This window comes from Monodelphis domestica, chromosome 4 (genome assembly GCF_027887165.1).
Source record: "Monodelphis domestica isolate mMonDom1 chromosome 4, mMonDom1.pri, whole genome shotgun sequence".
In the NCBI taxonomy this organism is placed as follows: domain Eukaryota; kingdom Metazoa; phylum Chordata; class Mammalia; order Didelphimorphia; family Didelphidae; genus Monodelphis; species Monodelphis domestica.
Window position 1 is genome coordinate 205,482,466 of NC_077230.1, and position 23,391 is coordinate 205,505,856.

Genomic DNA, 23,391 nt, shown 5'->3' on the forward strand with positions numbered 1-23,391 from the left:
TGTAGTGCAATTGTTATAGTGATCATGAATCCTATTTGTAATACCTCCAACAAAAGGTCACTGAGACTCTATTTGAAGGCTCCTCATGATAAAGAACTTACCGTTCACTCGGGTAGCACACACCCTTGACAGTTTTAATAGTGGATGAAGAATATCTATTACCAAGATTATGATAAGTTGTTAACAGGAGACCTTTAGAATTAATTCCTTAGTACATTTATCTTGGAAAACTATTGTAAATGAATGGCTAGGCTTAGAATGGAATAGGAGAAAAATTGGATTGCAGTTGGTAAAATGAGCAGGACTATTAATGAGCTCAAATAGCTCCTTACCATAATAGCCAGTTAAAAATAAAACAATAAAAAATCCAATGTTTTATTGATGATTTGACATCCTTTTGAATGTTGGATACCATGATCAAAGGAGAATCAAAATTGAAAGAGGTCTAGATATGATAACAGTGGATAAACCCATTGTGCTGTAGCATGCTTTTAAATATATCATGCAGTTAGTGGCTAGAGCACTGGACCTGGAGTCAGGAAGACCTCAGTTTAAATTCAACCTCAGACATTTGCTCAGCTGTGTGAATCTATGCAAGTCATTTACCCTTTATTGCTTTCATTTCTTCATTTGTTAAATGTGAATAATAATAGCACCTACCTCCAAGGGTTGTTATGAAAAGTAAAGGAGATAAAATTTGCAAACCTTGAAACACTTTAAAAGTGATAGCTGTGTATGGGTGGGAGATAACAGCTCATCAAGGACACATAATATGAGATGGACACATTTGAAACTCATAATCATTTTGTAGCTAGACTAGATTGAGCATATCAAAGAGATAGCATGAGTATTTTATCCAATATAACCAGAGGGCTAATTAGCTAAAATCTCCCTTTTCTTCTCTTCTCTCTATTTTATAACCCCAATCCATAATCTCTATTCTCTCCTTTACTCCAATATCTAATGTACAAATTCTCTTTATCCTTGCCTAGGCCAATATTACCCTTTATTCTATTTCTTATGATTTTTTTCTTAGTAGATTCTACTTAAAATTATTTCTGCTTTCTCCCTCTACTCTTTTATCTCTTCTTATTTACTGATTCTTTTTATGATGCCTACAAATAGGCCCAATTCTATATCAGGCTTAATTCTAATTCCTATTGTCTTTCTCCTTTTCTTTGTCAAAATTTTAGAAAAAACAAACAAACAAACTTAGTTATCCCTGTACTTACTCTCTACTCACTTACTTTTTATCCCTTTAAAATCTAACTACTAAAATTATCACTTAACTGAAACTAATCTCTTCAAAATGACCAGTGTAAAGATTAAAATCAATATTCAACACTTCAAGTATTATTTTAATACTATTTATTAAAATCCACTTAGAGCAAAGAGCAATTAAAAAAAAAAACAGAACCAGGAAAAAAAAAAAACATTCCCTCCTTCACCCTGGTACAAGCCAGAGAGTCCATGGGAGCAGAAACAGAAACTCAAAACCCCAATCCACATAAGGAGATGCATAGATAGGAAAAGAAAAAGGGAATTGTGGGAAATGTAGTCTCTAGGGTTCAAGATTCTAAATCAATCCAATTCCCCACTGTGATCCTTTGGGAGACCAGTCTCTCCAATGGATCATGACAACATAACTAACTTATAACTAGAACTAGAAGTATATACAAATATTACAGTTTTCAAATGGAAATTATAATACTTTGGGTATAGGGGAAAATAAAAGAGAAAAAGAACAAAACCAAAAATAGATGCATTGATAAAAAGCCAATTAGGGGGCAGTCCCCTTTGGCATAAGAGTATACATTCAAAACAAAAGCATTCAACACCCTCTTCCCCCCAAGTTCAAATTTGCCATATCTCAAAGTTCAGTATGAATCTTCTGGTGTAGTGTGGGGTCTCTGCAGGCATCTTCATGGTGCCTTCTAGATTATGGGAGGGAGTCTCTTGTTCTAAATTAGGCTCAAATTCAAGTCAAAGTTCACAACAATAACATAGTCTCCCCTGAGGAAAACAATAATACATCCCCCACCCCTACCAGGAGGATATAGGGATACATGTAGGAAGAAAACAAAATGTAAAATTGTGTATATTTCCCAATTACAGAGGTAAAATATAGGGACTATTTTTATTTCCTCTTAGACTTAACATGATCTGCAGCATGAGTGCAAATAAGGTAGGTAAAATAATGTGAGTGCAAATGAGGTAGATAAAGGAATAATAAATTCAAGAAAATACAAAAAACTTAGTAAAGCACAAAATGTTACAAAAGGCACATCAGGTCAATATAAGTCACTAATACAGATTTTCTTCTATGTGGTAGTATATGTGTTGCTCTATAAGACAATTTATGCAAATACAAGGATCAATCAAATAAAGTGCAACAAAATAGTGCAAATTCAGCAATAAAGAAGTCCAATCAAAATCACTGTTAGGAGGGGATACAACATATCAGACAATTACAAACAAAATTGCAAGAACTCTATGACTCTGGAGCTGCTGTTCAAGCAGGCCGAATAGATTTCTCACTTCATGATTTAAATCCAGGTGATAGTGTGTACATAAAGAATTTCAAACATACTGGGTCAACTGAACCTGCTTATGATAGACCATTTCAGATCCTACTAACTAAACCAACAGCCATAAAAATTGGAGAGAGGGACTCATGGATTCATTATAAACACCCTTAAATGGTGAGATGTGTAAATCACCTCTGGGTCTGCTTCTGAGAGAAAATAGGACCTGAGATAGAATTTCAGGCCATTTTAAATGAGTTTCCGTGCACAATTTGCCAATCATGGCCTTAAGTTCTTTAATCATTTGTTCAACTTGGCCAAAGCTCTGGGGATGATATGGTGTATGAAATTTAGGAGTTATCCCAAAACATGAATACATTTGAGATAAGACCGAATCAGCAAAATGAGTTCCTTTATCTGAATCAATACATGCTGGAGGACCAAAATGAGGAATAAGTTCTTTCAAAAGGATTTTAGCAACAAAAGCCGCTGTGGCATGAGCAGGAGGAAATGCTTCAGGCCACCTGGTCAGTTGATTGACTATGACCAGACAAAATTTAAGGAAGAGGATGTCCACCAAAGGATTTTCCTCAAAAGGTGTGCTGATTAAAGGCCTGGCAGATAGGACAAGCTTTGGAGGCAATTTGGAGGCAATTGTTTATAAATGGAGTGATAAATATGGTTATAGAAAACTCTAGGGAGCAAGGGTTTGCCATCTGATATTACCTATACTCCATTAATTTGTTTTGCTTTGAATTTCTGTTTCCATTTTCCCACTTCCTTGTCATTACAAGAAAGGGACAGATCCAAATTACAGGTAATTGTTAGTGGCATAATTAATTCAGGTCCTTCTAAAGCTGCTAGTTCGGCTGCCATATCTGGTTGACTATTTTTCCTGGAGGCAGTGTGTATGTGCAGAGCAGTGAATGACAGCTATAGCTTTGTCTAAAAGAAAGTCATAATAGGTGTTATCAACCTTTAATGTTACATGGGGCCTATCAGTATTGGAGGGGGGGCAGTGGATAGGTACAATAGGCAGTAAGATGTCAGAGTCTGGAAAATCAAAAGTTGTATCCTCTGATTCCTCTGCCCCAACCCTTCCCCCACCTTCATATACCTTTATAATCTTTGGGTAGTACCTTGGGATCCCCCCTGAGGGGAAGTAGTACCCTGGGTGGTTTTGGGGCAAGCTCCACTCAAAATGTACTACTGTGGGTTCATTTGGCATGAGTTGTCAGGTGCCTGATTTATTCCCTAAGATTATTGTTGTCAGTCCTAAAGTTATAATTTCTGAAATCACCATTGTAATTATTATTTCTATAATTATTTCTTTGATAATTTTTCCAGTGGATTTGTTTCTTACTATCTGGAATAAAGTTCTAGATTCCTTAATTATGTGGCCCCACCTCTGATAGAATTGGCAGGTAGGGAGTTGAGTGCCATTGGTTGAGCATCATGCCTATCCTTTAAAGATTTGATTTCTTTTTTCAAGGTTTCTATGATCTTATTAGCCTCTTTCTCTTTTTCTTTTTGGCCTTTAAAGACATAAGCAGCAGTGTTCCTCAACTCTTCACGGTCCATCTAAGGCTATTGTGGGCAATGTGTATTAAAATAATCATAGACTACCCTGAAAGAGTTGTTAACAAAATGTCTCTTTATTTGCTTAATATTTTTATCTTTAGAAATATCAAGGTTTAGGTACCACCCCCAAGCTCAATGAGCTTATCCATGAATTGTGAGGGTGTCTCATCATCGAATTGTCTAAGGCTTTTAAATTTTGACCATGCTTCCATATCCTCGGAGCATTCTTGCCTAGGTGTTATAATGGTCTTCCTACAATAATTTAATTACAACTGGTCCTTGGGACTGGTATAATCACATGCTGGATCCTGACCTGGCCAGTGTGTGCTGTACCATGCCCCTGGACCTTGTTAACATGAGAGATGATCTTATTTTAATAACGTTCCATTAGAAAAGCATTGAACAAGTTCTCAACATCCTTATAGGTCGGGACATATTGATAAAATATATCAGTCATTTTCTTGGTTATCACAAGAGGTTCACATTCAAAACTAGGTATATTATATTTCAGTTCTCTAATTTCTTGAGGAGTGAAAGGTATATGGTGTCTTGGTCACCAAATCCCCATTGTGTCCTATTTCGGGGACTTCCCTTAAGGGGAAAAGGATTTCACAGGAATCAGTCAATGGCTGTGGTCCCTCAGAAGTTGACTGTGGGTATACCAAGGCAACATGGGTAAGAACAGGTACTGTAGCAGAACAAGATTTCTTCAGGGGAACTGGCTGTGGGGTAGGAGAAAGGATAGGATAGAATGGGGGCTCAGAAGAAGGATCAGGGGAGGTAAGATCAGCCAGGAGTTACAGAGCATGAGAGATATATTGCAAAGTATGAAAGAGAAGGGTCTGTACCTGATGTATATGAGAGGGATGTCTCATCTCCATTTTGGGAGAAATAGGATTGTCCTCTATTTGTGGTTCAGGAACAGGTTTGCAAAATTCAGACTTGTTTTGGATTGGATCAGTATTTTTCATTAGATCATGTAAATGTTTCAAATTTTTTGATTAATTTTCCCTTTCAGCCTACATTTCTGCTTTAATCTCTCATATAGTAGCATATTTTGTCTTAATATTGAAGATCAGAAATATAAAATTTCCTAGGAATATAAGGAGAAGGTGGGAATTTGGAATCTTACATGTCTCAAATTGAGCAAAAAGCAGAAGATTTTCATGCATGGTAGCATTTATGCTGCTTAGTATTTTGATTAAAAATAATGTATATTTATTCATTTTTAAAACATTATTATTATAAGTGATGGGGTAGGATAAGGTGAGGGGCATTTAGCTTATTTTATTTTTTATGATTTTATTGGTTTTTTATTTGTAAAAAAAGGGCAAAATTAAGTATTTATTTGTTGCTGCCCTCTGGTGGCAGCAAACAGCCAGTTTAACTAAGCAGGAAAAGGGGAACAAATAGTGCTCAGTATTAACCTCTAGTGGCCAAGATTCAACACTACAACTGGGAGGGGTTAGGGGTGGGTTTCAGGGTAAGAGGTGTGGTTAGGGACTTCCAGAAACCAAAATGGAGGATATGGCTACACAACCAGGCAGAGACTGAGAGAGTGGAAATAAGGCAGATTTGTTAAAGCAAGGAGGGCTAGGAATTAAGCTGAACTTGTCAGAGACAGGGAAAAATTCTTCCCTTCTGAGCTGGGCTGGGGTTGGGAAAAGGGAAGATTATACTCACCAGCTGGAATAACACTGAGGTAGGCTCAGTAACAGGGTCATTGGAGATGGCAGAAAGCAGGAGAGTTGCTCCAGCAGCTGCTGGAGACTGTGGGGGAGGAGCAGGAATCAGCAAAAGAGGTAGAGGCTTGAAACAGCATTTTTTTTTTAAACTGCGGGTTTGAATGCAGATTGCCAATGGCTGCTGGAAGCAGCTGTTCAGGTAGTGGGGAAGGAACAAGCCTTTTGGTTACCTGGGGTTTTTTGGCCAAGCTGTAGGCAGAAGACGGCAATTGGGCTGCTCTCTGGGTCGTTGTTGGGCAATGGCTTCTTTGCCAAATTTCCCAAACTAAAGCAGTTGGTCTAGTAGGAGAGCTGCTGGTAGGCCAGGGTGGAAAATACTCACAGGTGATGGAGGAAAAAGCTCTGGGCAGTTAGAGAACTAGCCACAGCTGGGAGGGTAGAGCCAGGGTATGAAAACTCCCAGCAGAGAAGTCCTTAAAAAAGTTCTCAGTTCAGATCCCTTGGTAGTTAGTCAAAAATGTAAAGATTAAAATTAATATTCAACACTCCAAATATTATTTTAATGCTATTTATTAAAATCCACTTAGAGCAAAGAGCAATTAAAAAAAAAACAGATCCAGGAAAACAAAAACAAAAACGCTCCCTCCTTCATGCAAGTACAAGCCAGAGAGGCCTCTGGGAGGAAACAGAAACTCAAAACCCCAATCCATGTAAGGAGATGCATAGATAGGAAGAGAAAAAGGGGATTGTGGGAAATGTAGTCTCTAGGGTTCAAGATTCTAAATCAATACACCAGATGACTAGTGATTTATTATTTATAAAATGTAAAATCTTCTCAATTCATATCATTTTGAAACTTTCTGTGGCATTCGACACCACTGGCCATCTTTTACTCTTCGGTACCATCTCTTCTCTAAGTTTTTGTGATTCTGCTCATTCTTGGTTCTCCTACTTTCTTTGACTACTCCAGGATCTTTTGCTATTTCATCATCCTTATTGTTTCCACTAAATCTGGGTATACTCCAAAACTCTGACTTGAGATCTCTTCTGTTATTATACTTGATTGCTTGGTGACCTCAAAAGCTTCCATGATTCAGTTAGCATCTCTATTCAATTAACTACCAAGTCAATATATCAGTCTTATTATACCTCTCCTGAACTTCAGTATCCCCAACTGCCCCCTGGATGTTTGGAACTAGGTGTCCTAAGTATATATCTAGTTAGACCATGTCCAAGGCAAAATTCATTGCCTTTCCTCCAAATGTACCCCTCTTCTGAAGTTCTCCATTACAGCTGAGGGCACCACCATAATACCTTTCTCCCCGGTACACAACTTTGACTCCTTATTTGTTTATTTTACATCGAAGCATTTGCCAACTTTTGTTGTTTCTACCTCCACAACTACTCTTTAGTCTATCCTCTTTTCCTCAGACACACTGTCCTTACCCTCATAAAGTCCTCTACCTCTCCTTGGACTATGACAATAAACTCCTAATTGGTTTTCCTAATTCAAACCTCTTCCCTCTTCAGTTCATCCAACAAGTAGCTGACAGAGTGATTTCCTTAAAGCTTGGGTCATGTTGTTTTTCTACTTAATAAATCCCATTGGTTCCCTTTTACTTTTAGGAAGAAATAAAAATCTCATTTTGGCATTTAAAGATCTTTACAACCTGTTCCCAGCCTACCTCTCCAGCCTGCTTACCCATTACCCTTGTCACACACTTTCCAGAACAGATTGTACTCATTACTGTTCCTTATGACATTCCATTTCTTGTTTCCATATCTTTGTGGTAGCTGTTCCACATGTCTGAAATGCAGTCTTGCTTTACTTCCTGCTAAAATCCCTAATTTCCTTCAAGAATATGCTTAAGTGCCATCTTCTAGATGAAGTTTTTTTTTTTTGGCTTTGGTATATCCTGTGCTAGCACAGTGCTGTGCACATGGTGAATGTTTGATAAATGTTTGTAAATTGTGCTATTTTCCATGAAGTATTAGAAGGCCCAGACTCTTCATTCAGTTATTTTTTCCAATATCTTTTTTTATCTCTTTCTCTTGTGATTATCTTCACACTGAAATCATTGAATATTAAGATAATGGTGGCTCAGTTTGAATGAATTTTTTAAGTTCATGGAATTTTCTTACTTCATTCTTTGCCTGCATGTTGGCCTTTAATCTAGAAGTCTTTTTTTTTTTTACATTCATCATAAGTCCTTCAAAATTGTTATGTGCTATGGTATAGTCTTTGAGAATCTATGATCCTCTCTAGCTTCCCAAACAAATGGGAATCTGAGCTATTTTTTAAAAACCCTTATCTTCCATTTTAGAATCAATATTGTATATTGGTTCTAAGGCAGAAGAGTGGTAAGGGCTAGACAATGGAGATTAAGTGACTTGCCCAGAGTCACATAGCTAGGAAGTGTCTGAGGTCAAATTTGAACCCAGGACCTCCTGTCTCTAGACCTCACTCTCAATCCTATGAGCCACCCAGCTTCCCCCACTGAGCTATTTTTAAAGGCTTTCCTGAAAGGAATATTCTATATAAATGGATACAATTTAATTATATGTATATAATTTAATTACAGTTATCTATAAACTAGAGTCATTAAACAAGAGATTATTAGACTTTCTCAAAGAATACTGTTTTGAAAAATGAGAACTTTTAGTGTCAGCATAGTTTTTCTCTATCAGAGAAAGAAAGAATGATTTCAGGTGAAATCTTTTTTTTTTCTTGTAAGTTATGAGCTAACTTTATCTGTCATAAGCCAGTGTAATTAAGTCTTTCTTGGATATGCAGCAAATGAACTTCTTATAGCTAATATGGCTCTCTAGAGGCTAGATAGCTACCTTCTAAGGGTGTTGTAAAAAGGATTTCTGCTTGAGTGGAAAATAGGATCATGTGACCTTTAAGGATTCTTTTCTATAGGAAGATTATAATAGCAAAAAGTGAATAAGAATTAAGAAGCTTCTTGATGAGGGTGTGTTAACTTAATTTTTTATTTATTAAATAGTAAAAAGCTGGCTAGAGAAAGTGAGAAAAGTACAAGCTACCATCAGCTGGCTGAGCCAACCCAGCCAGAATGTGTACCTTCCTGAGTCCCTGGTTCTAGGAAAAAGGGGCTGATTTCTTGTCCCCTCTGTCAACTGTGATGTCTTTTTGCCAAGTCTCTCTGATTGGAGGATTTAGTTCTTAAACAGAATAAGAGGAAGGTGGGTGCTTTGGACTCCTGAATAACCATGCAATGTTTAGCATGAGTACACAGCATATGTGTGCTTTTCCCCACAAGGTGCCATGTTTCTTAGCATGGTGCTAGCTGATTAACTTCCTTACCTAAGATAATTATTATTTATAGATAAAAGAAAGAACTTGTCTCCAGCCTGTCTGAGCTTACCAAAGACAAAAGATATAGACAATTGGAGAAAGCACTCCACCCATGTCAGCCTAGGGGGAGATACAGATGGAGCTTCAGCCCTAAAATCAAAAACTTTTAACTTAAATATCAAAAGGTTATTTTGGGTGCCAAAAAGGGGTTCACATTAATATCAACTTTCCCCAGGTAAAAAGAGAAGAGTATAAAAACTGACTTGAAGCCTAACATCAAAAGCTAAGATCTCAGATACTGGTCTCATCACTTCCTGGCAAATAGGTGGAGGAGAAATGAAAGCAATGTCAGATTTTATATTCTTGGTTTCAAAGATCACTGCAGATGGGGAGTACAAGCCATGAAATTAAAAGATGCTTGCTCCTTGGAAGGAAAGCTATGGTAAATCTGGACACTATAGTACAGAGCAGAGACACTGCCTTGCTACCAAAGGTCCATACAAAGTTATGGTTTTTCTAGTAGCAATGTGTGGCTATGAGAGTTGAACTATAAGGAAAGCTGAGCACCAGAGAATCAATGCTTTCAAATATGTGACATTGGAGAAGACTTGAGAGTTCCTTTGTTAATAATTAAAGAAATTAATTCAGATATTCACTGGCAAGTCAAAAACTGAAGCTGAAGTTTAAATACTTTGGCCACATAATGAGAAGACAGGATTCATTGGAAAAGATGGAGTTGGGAAAGATTGAAGGCAAAAGGAGAAGAGAATGGCAGAGGCGGAAGTGGTTAGGTAGTGTTATGGAAAATAAATATGAACCTGAACAGACTTTGAAAGATAGTGGAGGACCAAAGGGTCTGATATTTCATAGTCCATGGAGTCATAAAGAGTTGGACATGACTGAAAAACTGAACAACAAATCTATATTATTGAAGTGTTGATATAGAAAAGCAAGATTATCTTTCAATGTTATAAATTATATGATTGTAGGATGTACTCAAATGAATCTTGTAGCTTGTCTATTTAGAAATTTCCTTCAAAAAGGAAGATTGTATTTCTTCCATTCTTGCTCATCTACATTACACTCAACTCTGACCTCCCAAAAATGCACTTCAGGGGATCTACTCAACCTTCTGGAGTCCTTATTTACTTTCTTTCAACATCACAATTATACCAGTAGAGCACTCTGATTATCTGTTTCCTCTTCCTCTTCTTTTCTTACCCTATAGTTCCTTGGTAAAATCTTCATCTCCTATTCTTCTTTGAAATATCTTTATTGGTTATATGTTTTACCCTGCTCCCACCTGCTATGAGTTTCTTCTTTGCCCTTTCTATCCCCCTGAGAAGATGACATTTTTCTATGAAGTTAAAATATGTTAAGCAGTTTGATATAAATGTAAGAATTTCCAACTTAGAATATTAGTCAAGGTTCCTTCTCTTACCTCCTCTTCCTTATATATTTTCTCCCTAGGTTTTCATGACCCTACTGTAACATAGTTCTTTTATTACTTGTCTGATTGCCCCATTCAGTCTCCTTTGTTGAATCCATGACTCATTCTGGGGCTGTGCCATAGACAGCTTGAACTGATTTTTGAGACCTGATTATTAAATTTTCAGTGTGAACATTTATACCTCAGAAATCATCAAGTGCTACAAATCAGAACTTGATTTATTATATTGATTTTTAGAATTAATAAGGTGATGGCAAACTGCTAATAAAGCATACCAAATTTTTAAAAAAATTCTTACCTTCTGTGCTAGTATAAATTTTAAGATAAAAGAGAATTCAGGGCTGGGCAACTGGAGGTTAAGTGACCTGCCCAGAGTCACAAGGATAGGAACCAGATTTGAACATGGGATCTCCTTTTTCTAGGCTTAGTTCTTTATCCTTTGAACCAACAAGCTGCCCACAGAATTTTTTTCTTGACAAAAAGAACTATTTGTTTTTTCACTTTGTACAATGTCTAGTACTTGCAGCTACTTAACAAATTCTTGTAGGACTGGATTTAAGGACAGGGTTTGTTAACTTCTTTTATTTCTTCTCTTCTCCTTTACTTTTTTTATCTTTTAAATATTAAAAATCAATTTTGAGTTAGCAAGATTATGGTGCCAAGTACAAGAACAATGGTCTATTCTCCTTGTTCCTTGATTGCAGCAAATCATAAGCCTTGACACTGAGTTTCAGGAATCAAAAACTGTGGCCCATTTAGAGCTAACAGCTTTGTACTTTTTAGCTTGATGATGGAGAAGCTGTATTGACCATCAGGAAACTGGCAACCAGAGGAGCCTTAATTGAAATCATCAAATCTTTGGCTTTGTATTCTACCTAGCACTAGAGGAGACTCTTACTGATCAAGCAGAGACACAGGTTTGTATCATCTGTGATGATCATAACCTCTTGAGTCTCTAATATTTCAAGTACAGAAAAAGCATGTCTACTGTGAGTTTCTATTTTTTGCTACCTAATAAACAGATTTTGGCTTTTGTTTTTTAAAAAAGTTTTCTTTAATATTTAAAAAAAATCCCCATTATCTCTTAGAGAAGAAAAGGAAAGGGGTAAGAGAAGCTGAGAATAAAATTAGCTTTTCCAAATAATACCATATGATAAATATCAGAGAGGCACAAGAAAGATTTTCATCACTGCACAAGCAGTCTTTCCAGGTTTTCTCAGTTAGACTCCCTTGTAAAATCAGAACAATTGCAACAGCATAATCTGAACAACAGGACTACAATATAAATCAGAGGCTCTTAACCTAGAAACTTTAGAAACCTTAGGGGTCCTTGGATACATTTTCAGAGGGTCTTCGAACATGGGTAAAAATTACATCCTTTTTTCACTAACTTCTCTATGAAATTTAGCATTTCTTTTCATTATGAATATAGGAAACAAACATTTTCTGGGAAGGGGTCCATCGCTTTCGCCAGACTATAAAGAAGTCTGTCACACATACACAGAGGCTGAAGAGTTGTACTTGGGTGGTTTGTGTTGCCTTACTCATTAGAGAACTGAGTCAAAAATGATTTGAAAATCATGAAATGTTTCAGATAAGAAGGACCTGAGGAGTTATTTAATTAGCTATTACATTTCTACACATAGGGGAATGGAAGTCCCAAGAAGTTAAATAATTTTCTTCAGGTCATGTGCCAAGGTAATGGTAAAAGTTAGGCTTCTGGTTCCCAATTCAGTCTTTTTTTTCTCTTTCTTTCATATTAGCTCAGGTCCATAGGATTGTCCTGGAATGATACAATACTGACAGGGTTGGTGAGATTTTTTCTTTTGTTTGCCTAGTTGTAGAGTATCCAAGGGTATTCTGAGAGTTGCTTTCTTGTAGCAGCTTGAATTAAGTAAACCAACATTTTTAGTGTTTTCTGAACATAGTGGATGTAGTTAAAATATTTTAGTGATCCTAATGGAGATCAATATCTAGAAAGAACTTTGAGACTATCTAGTTCAGTCCTTTCATTTTACAAGTGAGGAACCTCGAGTCACAGAGAGGAAAAATAAATTCTAAGGTCAGAGCCACTCCAGGGACCCTTACTCTTTATACAGCCATGATGCATTTTTGAGTGGTATCCAAAGGTCATCTCAGAGGCACTGGATCATTGAATGAATGTCAGTAAACCTGAGAACAGGGTCACTAAGTGAGGCATTATAATATTCAATTTTGACAGAGGCTTTTTCATGTAAAGAAAGAATAAAATTTGGCTTGCTAAGCAATTGGGGATTAGCACAGTTTGAGTTGCATTTACTTTATGTTTTCCATATTTTTGTCACCGAATCAAGTAATTTAACCCCTATAATGACAGCTATTATAGCAGTTGGCTTAATGTGGGCTTGAAGTTAAATATAGTCAAGCTGTATATGTACCTTCAACTGTTTTCCCCAGGCAATAAAAAGTATTAATAAATATGAAATGATATTTTATTTCACCAGTTAACCAATCGACAGGCATTTAGTTAATGTACTAGATGCTGGCAATACAAATATGAAAATAAAATAGCATCTATCTTTTGAGGCAGAAATATAAGAATATATTTGAAATATATAAATGAAATACAAGGTAATTATCAGGAGAAAAGTACTAGCTCCTTTGGGGTTTAGATAAGGAAAAATTTCATCTAGGGATGGTATTAGACCTGATCTATGAAAGAAGCCAGGAGTTCTAAGAAATAAAGGTGAGGAATAGCTTAATTTCAGGCTTGGGGCACAGCTATAGAAAATCCACTATAGAAAAACTACATCATACCTCTCAACCAGCCTTTAAATCTGTTTTTCAAACTTTAATTTTATTTCTTCCTTTTGTCCAATTGGTCTGTAGTTTAACTCCAGTGACAAAAATCTCCTTCCCCCCACCCCCTTCAATTTTGACCTAAATAGTCTCTATCAGGTATGCCCCATCCCTACTCTGGTACTGGATTCCTTCACGTGATTATAGATTCTTAATATCCAAGACTGCTAGTATTTCCCCAAACCACTATAACCACTCAAATGAGGTAAATCCACTCAGAGCTGTGGTCCGGTCATATAGATAGGTTTCCTGTCTTGTATCAGATGAATTCAAATAGTCTGCCTTAAATTAGGACCTCTGCTTTTTCTTTTTTGTTGTCTAAACTTTGGGTACTTAAGTAGTATTAAGACTAAAATTCTCTGGAGACCCTATCTTAATTTATAATTATTTATTAAAAAATGAAAAAGTGGGCCAGAGAAAGAAAAGGCCTCTAGCAACCTGCGTCCAGCTGTTCTCTTAGCAAGGGTCTGGCCAAGAGCTGAGATCCCAAAGCCTAGAACCTGGCCTCAGCACACCTTCTCACTCTGTATTCCCAGACAAAAAGTCCCCACTTCTTCTTACAGATCATTTATGCTCTTAGTGACCCCTTTCCAAAGGCCCTCCAACTGGAAGACTCCAGCCTCGCTCTTGGCAAGAGGCAGGTCTTCTGGACTCCTGGAATCAGAAGACCTTAGAATGTCAACAGATTATGCATGCCCACCACTATCTGTCCTTTGCCCTACTATCTTAAGTAGCTTGTTTATAGATAATCAAGTTTTATTTCCATTCTTATTCAACCAGGGGGTGAGGTAAGAAGCAAAGCAATATTTCAAACTTAATAAGATTTTCTACCCTTTTTTGAGATCCAAAGTTTGCTTTGGGGTGCCAAAGAGAGGAGTATAGGTTATTGTTAAAATTTTACAATAGACACTTGAATTTTATTATTGATTTCTTTCATGGATTTTGTCTCTTGTGAGTTTCCAGGGGTCACAAGTTAATTCATAAACACATTTTCCTTCATTTTTTTCTGAGATAACTGAATTTTCTTGATGATAAATATAAAGTATCCTTAGACTTGCAGAAGTGTTTTTGTTGATTTTAGTTAAGTTTATTGACATTTAGTAATGCTTCCTTGAAGGAAAAGTGATGTTATTTATTATATAGTATTTATTATTGTCTTAATTTTTATTTGTTATTGTATATATTAATATTTCCAAACTACCAACTGAAAAATAAATTAGTACATTTTATAATTTTCATTAAGAAGCCCATAAAGGTAAGCACTAAGGCATTAATAGTATTTATTAAGAGTAATAAGGAGAACTATGCCCAAAGGGTCCTAAAAGACTGTCTGCACTTTGATCCAGCCATGGCACTGCTGGGTTTGTACCCCAAAGAGATAATAAGGAAAAAGACTTGTACAAGAATATTCATAGCTGTGCTTTGTGGTAAAAAATTGGAAAATGAGGGGATGCTCTTCAGTTGGTGAATGGCTGAACAAATTGTGGTATATGTTGGTGATGGAATACTATTGTGCTCAAAGGAATACTAAAGTGGAGGAATTCCATGGGGACTGGAACAACCTCCAGGAATTGATGCAGAGTGAAAGGAGCAGAACAAGGAGAACATTGTATACAGAGACGGATACACTGTGGTACAATCGAATGTAATGGACTTCTCCATTAGTGGCAATGCAGTGATCCTGAACAACCCAGAGGGATCTACAAAAACAAACACTATCCACATTCAGAGGAAAAACTGTGGGAGTAAAAACACTGAAGAAAAACAACTGCTTGATTACATTGGTCAAGGGGATATGATTGGGGATATAGACCCTAAATGAATATCCTAGTGCAAAAACCAGCAACATGGAAATAGGTTCTGATCAAGGTCAAATGTAATACCCAATGGAATTGTTCGTTGGCTATGGGAAGAGCAGGGGGAGGAGAGGAGGAATAGAAAATGATGTTTGCAACCAAGGAATAATGTTTGAAATTGACCAAATAAAAAAAAAATTTTAAAAGAGTAATAAGGAGGAAAGAATAATGAAGTCCATTTCCTTCAAGGTCAAGAGGAATAAAAGTTCCATGATGGAGGAGAGCAACCTAGTTAGTTAGAGAATGATTTTCTTTATTTAGAAAATTGTAGAAAGAGATCTCATTCTTTTTTTCAAATCAAGATCCCTACCAAAATGTGAACTTTTTTTTTTTTTATAAATGAAAACATTTTACTAGAACCGTAACATCATGGAATGTTATTATTTGGTTCAAATATCCCTTCATGTTTTTATAAAATTACTAGTTTTAAATGCATAAATCTAAACTGAAAATTCTATTCATATTACTTGTTTTTATCTCTCCATTGAAGAGAAAAATAATTAGTTCAAATGATGTTAAAATTATGAATACCTGAATGTTTAGATTAGTAGTAGTAGTCTTTCAGTAACCGAGGATGACGATTGTCTTTGTGCGTTTTCATCTATGATAGATGAGTGTGCACAAAGACACTTGTGTGTGAAGGAGATTTAAGTGGAAAAGTTGATGCACAGAGACAGTCCCACTCTCTCGGAGTTGGAAGCCTGGGTGCAGTGGCACGAAAAGTCATTACACCTGGAGACTTCCTCAGCTGCATTGGATGGCCGTGTTGTCTTTTGTGATCCAACACGCCCTAAGCACTCCACAGTGCTTTGCTGCGGCGCCCTCTCAGCCATTGAACCTTGTTGGTTTCTTCAGCCTGTTCCGCCGAAACAGTCTTCACATGCTGGGTGAGCAAAGCCCTGGTTCACCAGGGGTCGACAACAACCCGATGGCTGCCCTCACAAGGTTTGGCCGGCCTGTTGAAGCCGTTGCCCCGGGGGTGTGTGGCCGCTGCCGCATGCTAGCAGCTACTGGGAGCCACAAATGAAAGCTGGGTGTCAGGTGAGGGTCAGAGGCTGGAGAGCTCCCCTAGAAGGGCACGACAAGCCCTTCATACCAGAGATACTACCCCTCCCTGAACACCCCATACACCTCATGTTTAGATTAATGAATTTTAAAAATATATATTTGAAGCAGCGAGTTAGTTCAGTGGATTGAGAGCCAGGCCTAGGAAAAAAGGTCCTCTCTTTATATGTGGCCTTAGATACTTCCTACCTAGGTGACTCTATGCAAGTCATTTAACCCCAATTGCTTAGCTCTTACTGCTCTTCTGCCTTGGAAGCAGTACACAATATTGATTCCAAGAGGGATGATAAAGGTGTGTTTTTTTTAAGGATATATTTGACTTTTTATACTATGCTTTTTGGAATTAATAGAATTAGGGGGAAAACATTGTGCTAAATATTACATTCAAGTAAATTTCAGGATTGTGGGATATAGATTTTAGCAAAGATCTTAAGAGTGTGCCTCTTCTTTTCGTCATTCATTTAGACTAACATAACACTTAAACCATCCTAAGCAGTTGAAACTCTATGCTATTTTTAACAATACCAAAGTGGAGAAAATCAACAAATTCCCTCTGCAACAAATTCTAGCATTTAAGGAAATCCTTTCTTTTATTTAATCTCTATCTTTTTTTGGGTCAATAAAAATCCAATTTCTCTTGTTCACTCTTTAAGTAGATTTTGATAACATGGACAAGAGCGATATTATATCATTCTAAGCTGCCACTTCTCTTGATTTAATAATCACAGTTCCCTTAACCTTTGCTCATGGGTCTGATGTTTCACATTTTCCATCATTGTATCTTTCCTCTTCTAAGAAAATTCTCTTCCAAAACTCTCTTCAATTGTGAATTAGAAACAATCTGAGGAATGCTGATTTTATTGGAAGGATTAGAATTCATTGCATATCCAAAGCCTTGTCAGTCAGGCATATTGTTAAGTTGGTAGAAATAAAGATAGTTATTTCAAGAGTAGGGTTATATAAATACATATTTCAAATGTTTTTTAATAGGCAGCTGACTAGCACTGTGTAGAAGTGAGAGAGTTAGAAGCAGGAACACTAGTTTAAATCTTGCCTCAGACACAGATGTGTAACTGAGCAAATTACTTAATCTCAACCTCAGTTTCCTCATCTGTAAAATGAACTCCTCCCTCAAAGGCTTGTTGTACAGCTCAAATAAAATATATTAAAGGCTTTTAAAACCTTACGGTGCTATTTAAATTCTTATAATCATATACATACAAAAAAAAAAAACCCACACTAGATATTGCAGTGGATGGAGTGCCTGGAATCTGGAAGACTCTTCTTCCTGAGTTCAACGCTGGCTTCAATTATTTAGCTTTGTGACTGTGGTCAAGTCACTTTGCCTCAGTCTTCTCATCTGTAAAATGAGCTGGAGAAGGAAATGACAAACCACTCTAGTGTCTGCCCAAAACTCCCAAATGTGGTGACAGAGTCAGAGGCAACTAAACCACACCACCACATTTATACAGATCCCCTACAGTGTGGTGTAGCATAAAGAAGATGGATCTTATGTTTGTCATTTACTCAGTTGTCATGACCAATTAGCTTAATTTCTCTATCCCTCCGTTTTCTTTTTCTATGAAATAAATAATGCTAACAATAATGTATTTTGTAAAGTTTGAGTATAAAATAATATAGTGTATGAAAAGAATTTTGCATCTACATATGTGTATGCATGTATGCCTATTGTTATTATATTTTCTTCTATTGGAGTTATTAGAAATAACTAAGATTTTAAAAATTTTATCAAATTATCTCAAAGTCATTTTTCTAGTAAGCTGCCTTGTGGTTTCCATTTACAGGATATAGTCATTACACAGTCACTTAATTGAAAGCAAAATAAATATTTCAGAGAAAACTTAACTGATTTTTTTGTAGCATCGATAATTAATGTATTATAAATTATAAATTAGCCTTTAAAGACAAATTCTCTGTGAAATATCCTAGATGTTCCTTAAGCTATGTTCTTAATTTTTTAATGAAAATGATTCTTAATACATAGATTGTGAAGAGTTAATTAAACTCAATTATTAGCATCCCTATCTATTAAAGTAGCAATAGCAATAGGCAGGAGAATGTGAATTCCTGGAGGGTCGGAGCTGTTTTTCATTTTGTGTCCCTGTTTACCCAGCACTTAGTAGATTCTTATAAAGTATGAAATAAATCAAAGGAGATTTTGCTAAGTAGGTATTGATGATCCACCTTTCTGTTATTTATTACAATATCTCTCTTTTTAGATCCTGTGGTACTACTTCCCAGGTATTTGGGGTGAAGGGCAATGAAGCCTCAACTTACTTCTTTGAGTCCCACTTTGGAAAATAGTGTGCTAATGAGAACACATTTTAAAAAGAATTGGCCTTCCTTTTACCAAAGAAGACCAGCATCCCTTCCACAGCTTAGAGATTTGACTGGGGCACTAAGATACTAAGGGACTTTCTGAGAATCACAGAGCTAGGATATTCTAAAAAGGAAGACTCAGACCTAGATCTTCCAAATTGACCACTGCTCATTGCCTATAAAAATTATAGTAAATGATGTTTTTACTGTATATTAGTGTTTAGAAAGCTCTTGACACTAATTTATTTTGATAACTTTTAGTAGCATGCAAAAAGTAATCTTTAATATCGCAAAGAGAAGGATTTTTATTTTTATTTCCCTACAAATGGTGCAACTGCATACATAGCTTGTCCAGCAAATCAAAAGCTAGAGTTCAAAAATACCTTTTATTTAATAGAAAATTCTATTACATTCGATTGTGCCACAGTGTATCAGTCTCTGTGTACAATGTTCTAGTTCTGCTCCTCTCACTCTGCATCAATTCCTGGAGGTCATTCCAGTTCACATGTAATTCCTCCAGTTCATCATTCCTTTGAGCCCAATAGCATTCCATCACCATCATATACCACAATTTGTTCAGCCATTCCCCAATTGATGGACACCCCCCATTTTCCAATTTCTTTGCCACCACAAAGAGCGCAGCTATGAATATTCTTGTACAAGTTTTTTTTTCCTTATTATCTCTTTGGGGTACAAACCCAGCAGTGCTGTGGCTCCATCAATGGGCAGATAGTCTTTTATCGCCCTTTGGGTATAATTCCAAATTGCCCTCCAGAATGGTTGGATCAATTCACAACTCCACCAGCAATGTATTAGTGTCCCAATTTTGCCACATTCTCTCCAATATTCATTACTTTCCTTCAAGATTTTGTTTTTTACATTTTTGTTCAAGTCTTACAATAAATTGATGAGGTAGGTGAAGTTATTTTACCCTTATTTTATAGAGACCAGGCAGCTAGATGGAGAAGTAGATAGAACACCTGGCTTGGAGTCAGGGAAATATGAATTTAAATTTGGCCTTGGATGTTTCCTGCCTATATGATACTGGACAAGTCACAACCCTATTTGCCTCAGTTTCTCAATTTGTAAAATGAACTGGAGAAGGAGACAACAAACTACTCCATGTCTTTGCCAAGAAAACCCCCAAAAAGGAGTTACCAAGAATAGGAGAATTGGATACAACTGAACAAGTCATCACATCCAGTCAAGATTGAATTAGAGGTCAATGACAAAATCTATCTAGAATTCAACTCTCTATTCCAGTACTCAGGATTCCGTTTCACCCATATCCTTACATAGAGACAGAGGTTGCTATCGTGACTTCTATAACTGTGCTTTTAATACTGTGTTTATTATTTTTCTGCTTTATCATTTATAGATTCCATAAAATGAAATTAAGGGTAGAATGACATAATTTCATTGATGTAAGCAACTTCTGGGTGAGGAAATCCCCATTACTAATGAATATTAATACTTTCTTTGCAATTTATAGTCACAGAGTTGCTTCAAGCACTGAGGGTTAACTGACTTGCACTGGATCACACATGTCAGAAGTAGCTAGTGAGCCCAGTTTTTCCTGGCTTCAAGGCTAGTTGTCTATCATGTGAGGGAAAAAAATTCAATAAAGTTAGAATAAATCGAGGGGCACAGGACAGAACTGGAACAAGTTATCTGTGGTTCCTAGACAAGGTTTGAAAGTTGCATCCTCTATGAACTGTGCCTTCTGTAGGCTAGTAGTTATTGGCAATAGCCATTTGATATCACAAAATAATCACCTGTATGCCATGTGGCACTAAGTGTAAAGGACAGAGAGGACTTGAACCAAGGACTCACACCAATAGTAGGCCAGAATTCATTATGCCATACTGCTTTTTAATTATTAACATCTGTCAATTTGTAAAAATTATATTAAACATATATTGCATTATACCATTCCATTTTAGAATGTTAAAACTGCCTACCTTTATCTTTCTGCTTTTAATTGGGACTAACAATGGAGAGTTCCACAGTAACCATATCAGACCTGATTGCTTCTCAGAATTATACAAAGATCAAAAGAACATGGTAACTAACTTTAAGAAACTGACAATCTGGTAAACCTAGGAATCAATTATTTTCTAGGATGTGCATGTGTTAAAAAGAAGCAGAGGGTTATAGACCTATTAAGAATAGAATGTTTATCTAAAAATGATTTTTCTTTTCTTTTTTTCAAACAATTATAATGGTGTCCCATTTCAGGAGAAAACATTTTATGCATGCATAATGGAAAGAGAAATGCAAAAGCATAATTGAAATGTGCAATTCATAGGGTAAACTCCCAGGTTGTGATGTAATATGTCCTTTATCTAAATATGATTTCAAAAAGCAAAATAGTGGACAGTTATTTTTATATAATGTAATTGATGAAAGACTAGATTTTTATTAATAAAAATTATATTCCAGGTCATATTTATTAATTTATCTAGGGCTAATTATGAAAATTGTTAGTCAAAGAATACTCTCATTTAAAAATTTATCTTTAGCTCTAAATAGTCTCTTTCATTTCTCCCTGCTTCCTCCCCTTGAGAGAACAAGGAAAACAAAACTATTACAAATGTTTTGTTAAGCAAAAAAATTTCCACATTTCCATGAACCATGTATTAAAAAAAGAATGGTTCCATCTACAATCTGAGTTTATTACCTTTTTCTTGGTGGTGGGTAGCAAGTTTCATTGGGCAACTAGGTGGTACAGTAATTGGTAGAGCAACTGGTCCTGGAGTCTAGAAAATCTGATTTCATATTATCCTTAGATTCATCACTAGTTGTGGGGCCTGAGTACATTCCTTTTGCCTTTGTTCCTTAACTGGTAAATGATGATAATCACAGTATTTACTTTGAAGGGTTTTTGTGAGGATAAAATGAAATAATATTTGTAAAACGCTTACCATAGTGCCTGAAATATAGGAGGCATTATATAACTCCTAACTCCTTTCTCATTCCTGTTTCATCCTGATTCCTCTGTAATTATGGTTGGTGTTGTGTTGAGAAGAATTGCTAAGTCTTTCAAAGCTGTTTGTCTTACAATAGTGTTACTATATATATTGTTCACTTCATTTTTTATCAGTTCATATAAGTAATACCAGGTTTCTCTAAAACTTTCATCTTTTTTAACAGTATAATTGTATTCCATCACATTCATAGACCCCAACTTGTTTAATCATACCCCATTTGATTTGATATCTCTTTAGTTTCTAGTTCTTTGCTATAGCAAAAAGAGCTAATATACATATTTTTTGTATATATTATGCCTTTTCTTCTTTCATTGATCTCTTTGGGATATAGATCTACTAAAAGTAGGACTACTTAAAGTATATATGGAGTTTAATAGGTTTTTTGGGCTTAGCTCCAATTTGTTTTCCAGAGTGGTCTGACCATTCACATCTCTATCCAAGTATATTAATGTACCTGCTTTCTCATAGCCCTTCCAACATTTGTCATTTTTCTTTTTTAGAATCATCTTTGCCAAACCAATGGGTTTAAGGTGGTATTTTAAAATTGTTTTAGTTATTAATTATTTAGAACATTTTTTCATATGGCTATGGATAGCTTAGATTTCTTCTGAAAATTTCCTATTCATATTCATTGACTTAGTTCTTCCTACAATAACTTTTACATAGTGGGCACTCTCGGTTATGGAATGAATGAATGAAAATACACCTAACGTAATACATAAAACCATCTTTTGCATATGGTTCAAAGGAGTCATCTTCACCAATTTTTATTCTGAATTCTTGAAATTTAAAGTTTTTATTTCTGAATGTCAGTTTCTTCTAGTAAGAGAGCCACTAGTAAAATTTGTTAATTCTTTTCTCAGATCCTCATCATGAAAATGTAAAACTTTCCAAGTTACATTTTATTCCCCTTAAAATGGGAATGGATGGAGAGAATTAGGAATAGAATTTGATGATTTCCCCCTAGATTCTTTCAGAGTTATTTGAAATTCAGAGCCCACACTCCCTAATTGGCAGTTGTGCTCCTCGTGTTGGAGTGAGAATTCATTATAAGCTGGGATCATCTGTTTGTTCTATTTGGAGGGGCTGCAGTAGTATCTCCTTCCAGTTTGGCTTCTGAATTGCTTGGCATGATAGACAGTTTTGAACTACAAGTGCTAAAATGAGGTAGAAGACCAATAGACAAATTAAAAATGTCTCCAAGACTATTCGTAGCATTTTGTATGTTAACTTCAAACCAGCCAGGCCTTTTCAAAAAGCATCTGCAATTTTCCAAGTGTACAAAGGAGAGAATTTGGTCCTATACTGTAAGCAATATCTATGTATGTTTTTATATGATTTGTTATATAACATGGCATATGTGATATGTTTTTATTATATGTGATATATGATATATATGATATAACACATATAGACATGTTTACACACATATATACAACATGTATTTGTATATAGTTATACATTAAACTAAACACTTACATTTTTCTTGCTTATTAATAGTTTTATTTAATTATGATGATTTCTTCACATTAGTGAAACCTCCAAAGCTAAGAATCAAACCTTTTGTTTAGCATGCTGGTTATTAATTATTTCCTGAGATCTGGCTGGCAGAATAGGTAAAACACCAGGTATGGAGTCAGGGTGACTCATCTTTCTGAGTTCAAATCTAGTCTCAGACACTTACTAGCTGCCAGACCCAGGGCAAGTCACTTCACCCTGTTTGCCTCAGTTTCCTCATCTAT

The 23,391-nt window shown here is 36.0% G+C and overlaps 1 protein-coding gene across 6 annotated transcripts in view; it reads left to right on the forward strand.

The window, feature by feature from the left end:
• GULP1 (GULP PTB domain containing engulfment adaptor 1) overlaps positions 1-23,391 on the forward strand; it is a 404,571-nt gene that overhangs the window by 176,316 nt on the left and 204,864 nt on the right. The gene's annotated exons all lie outside the window — the stretch shown is intronic.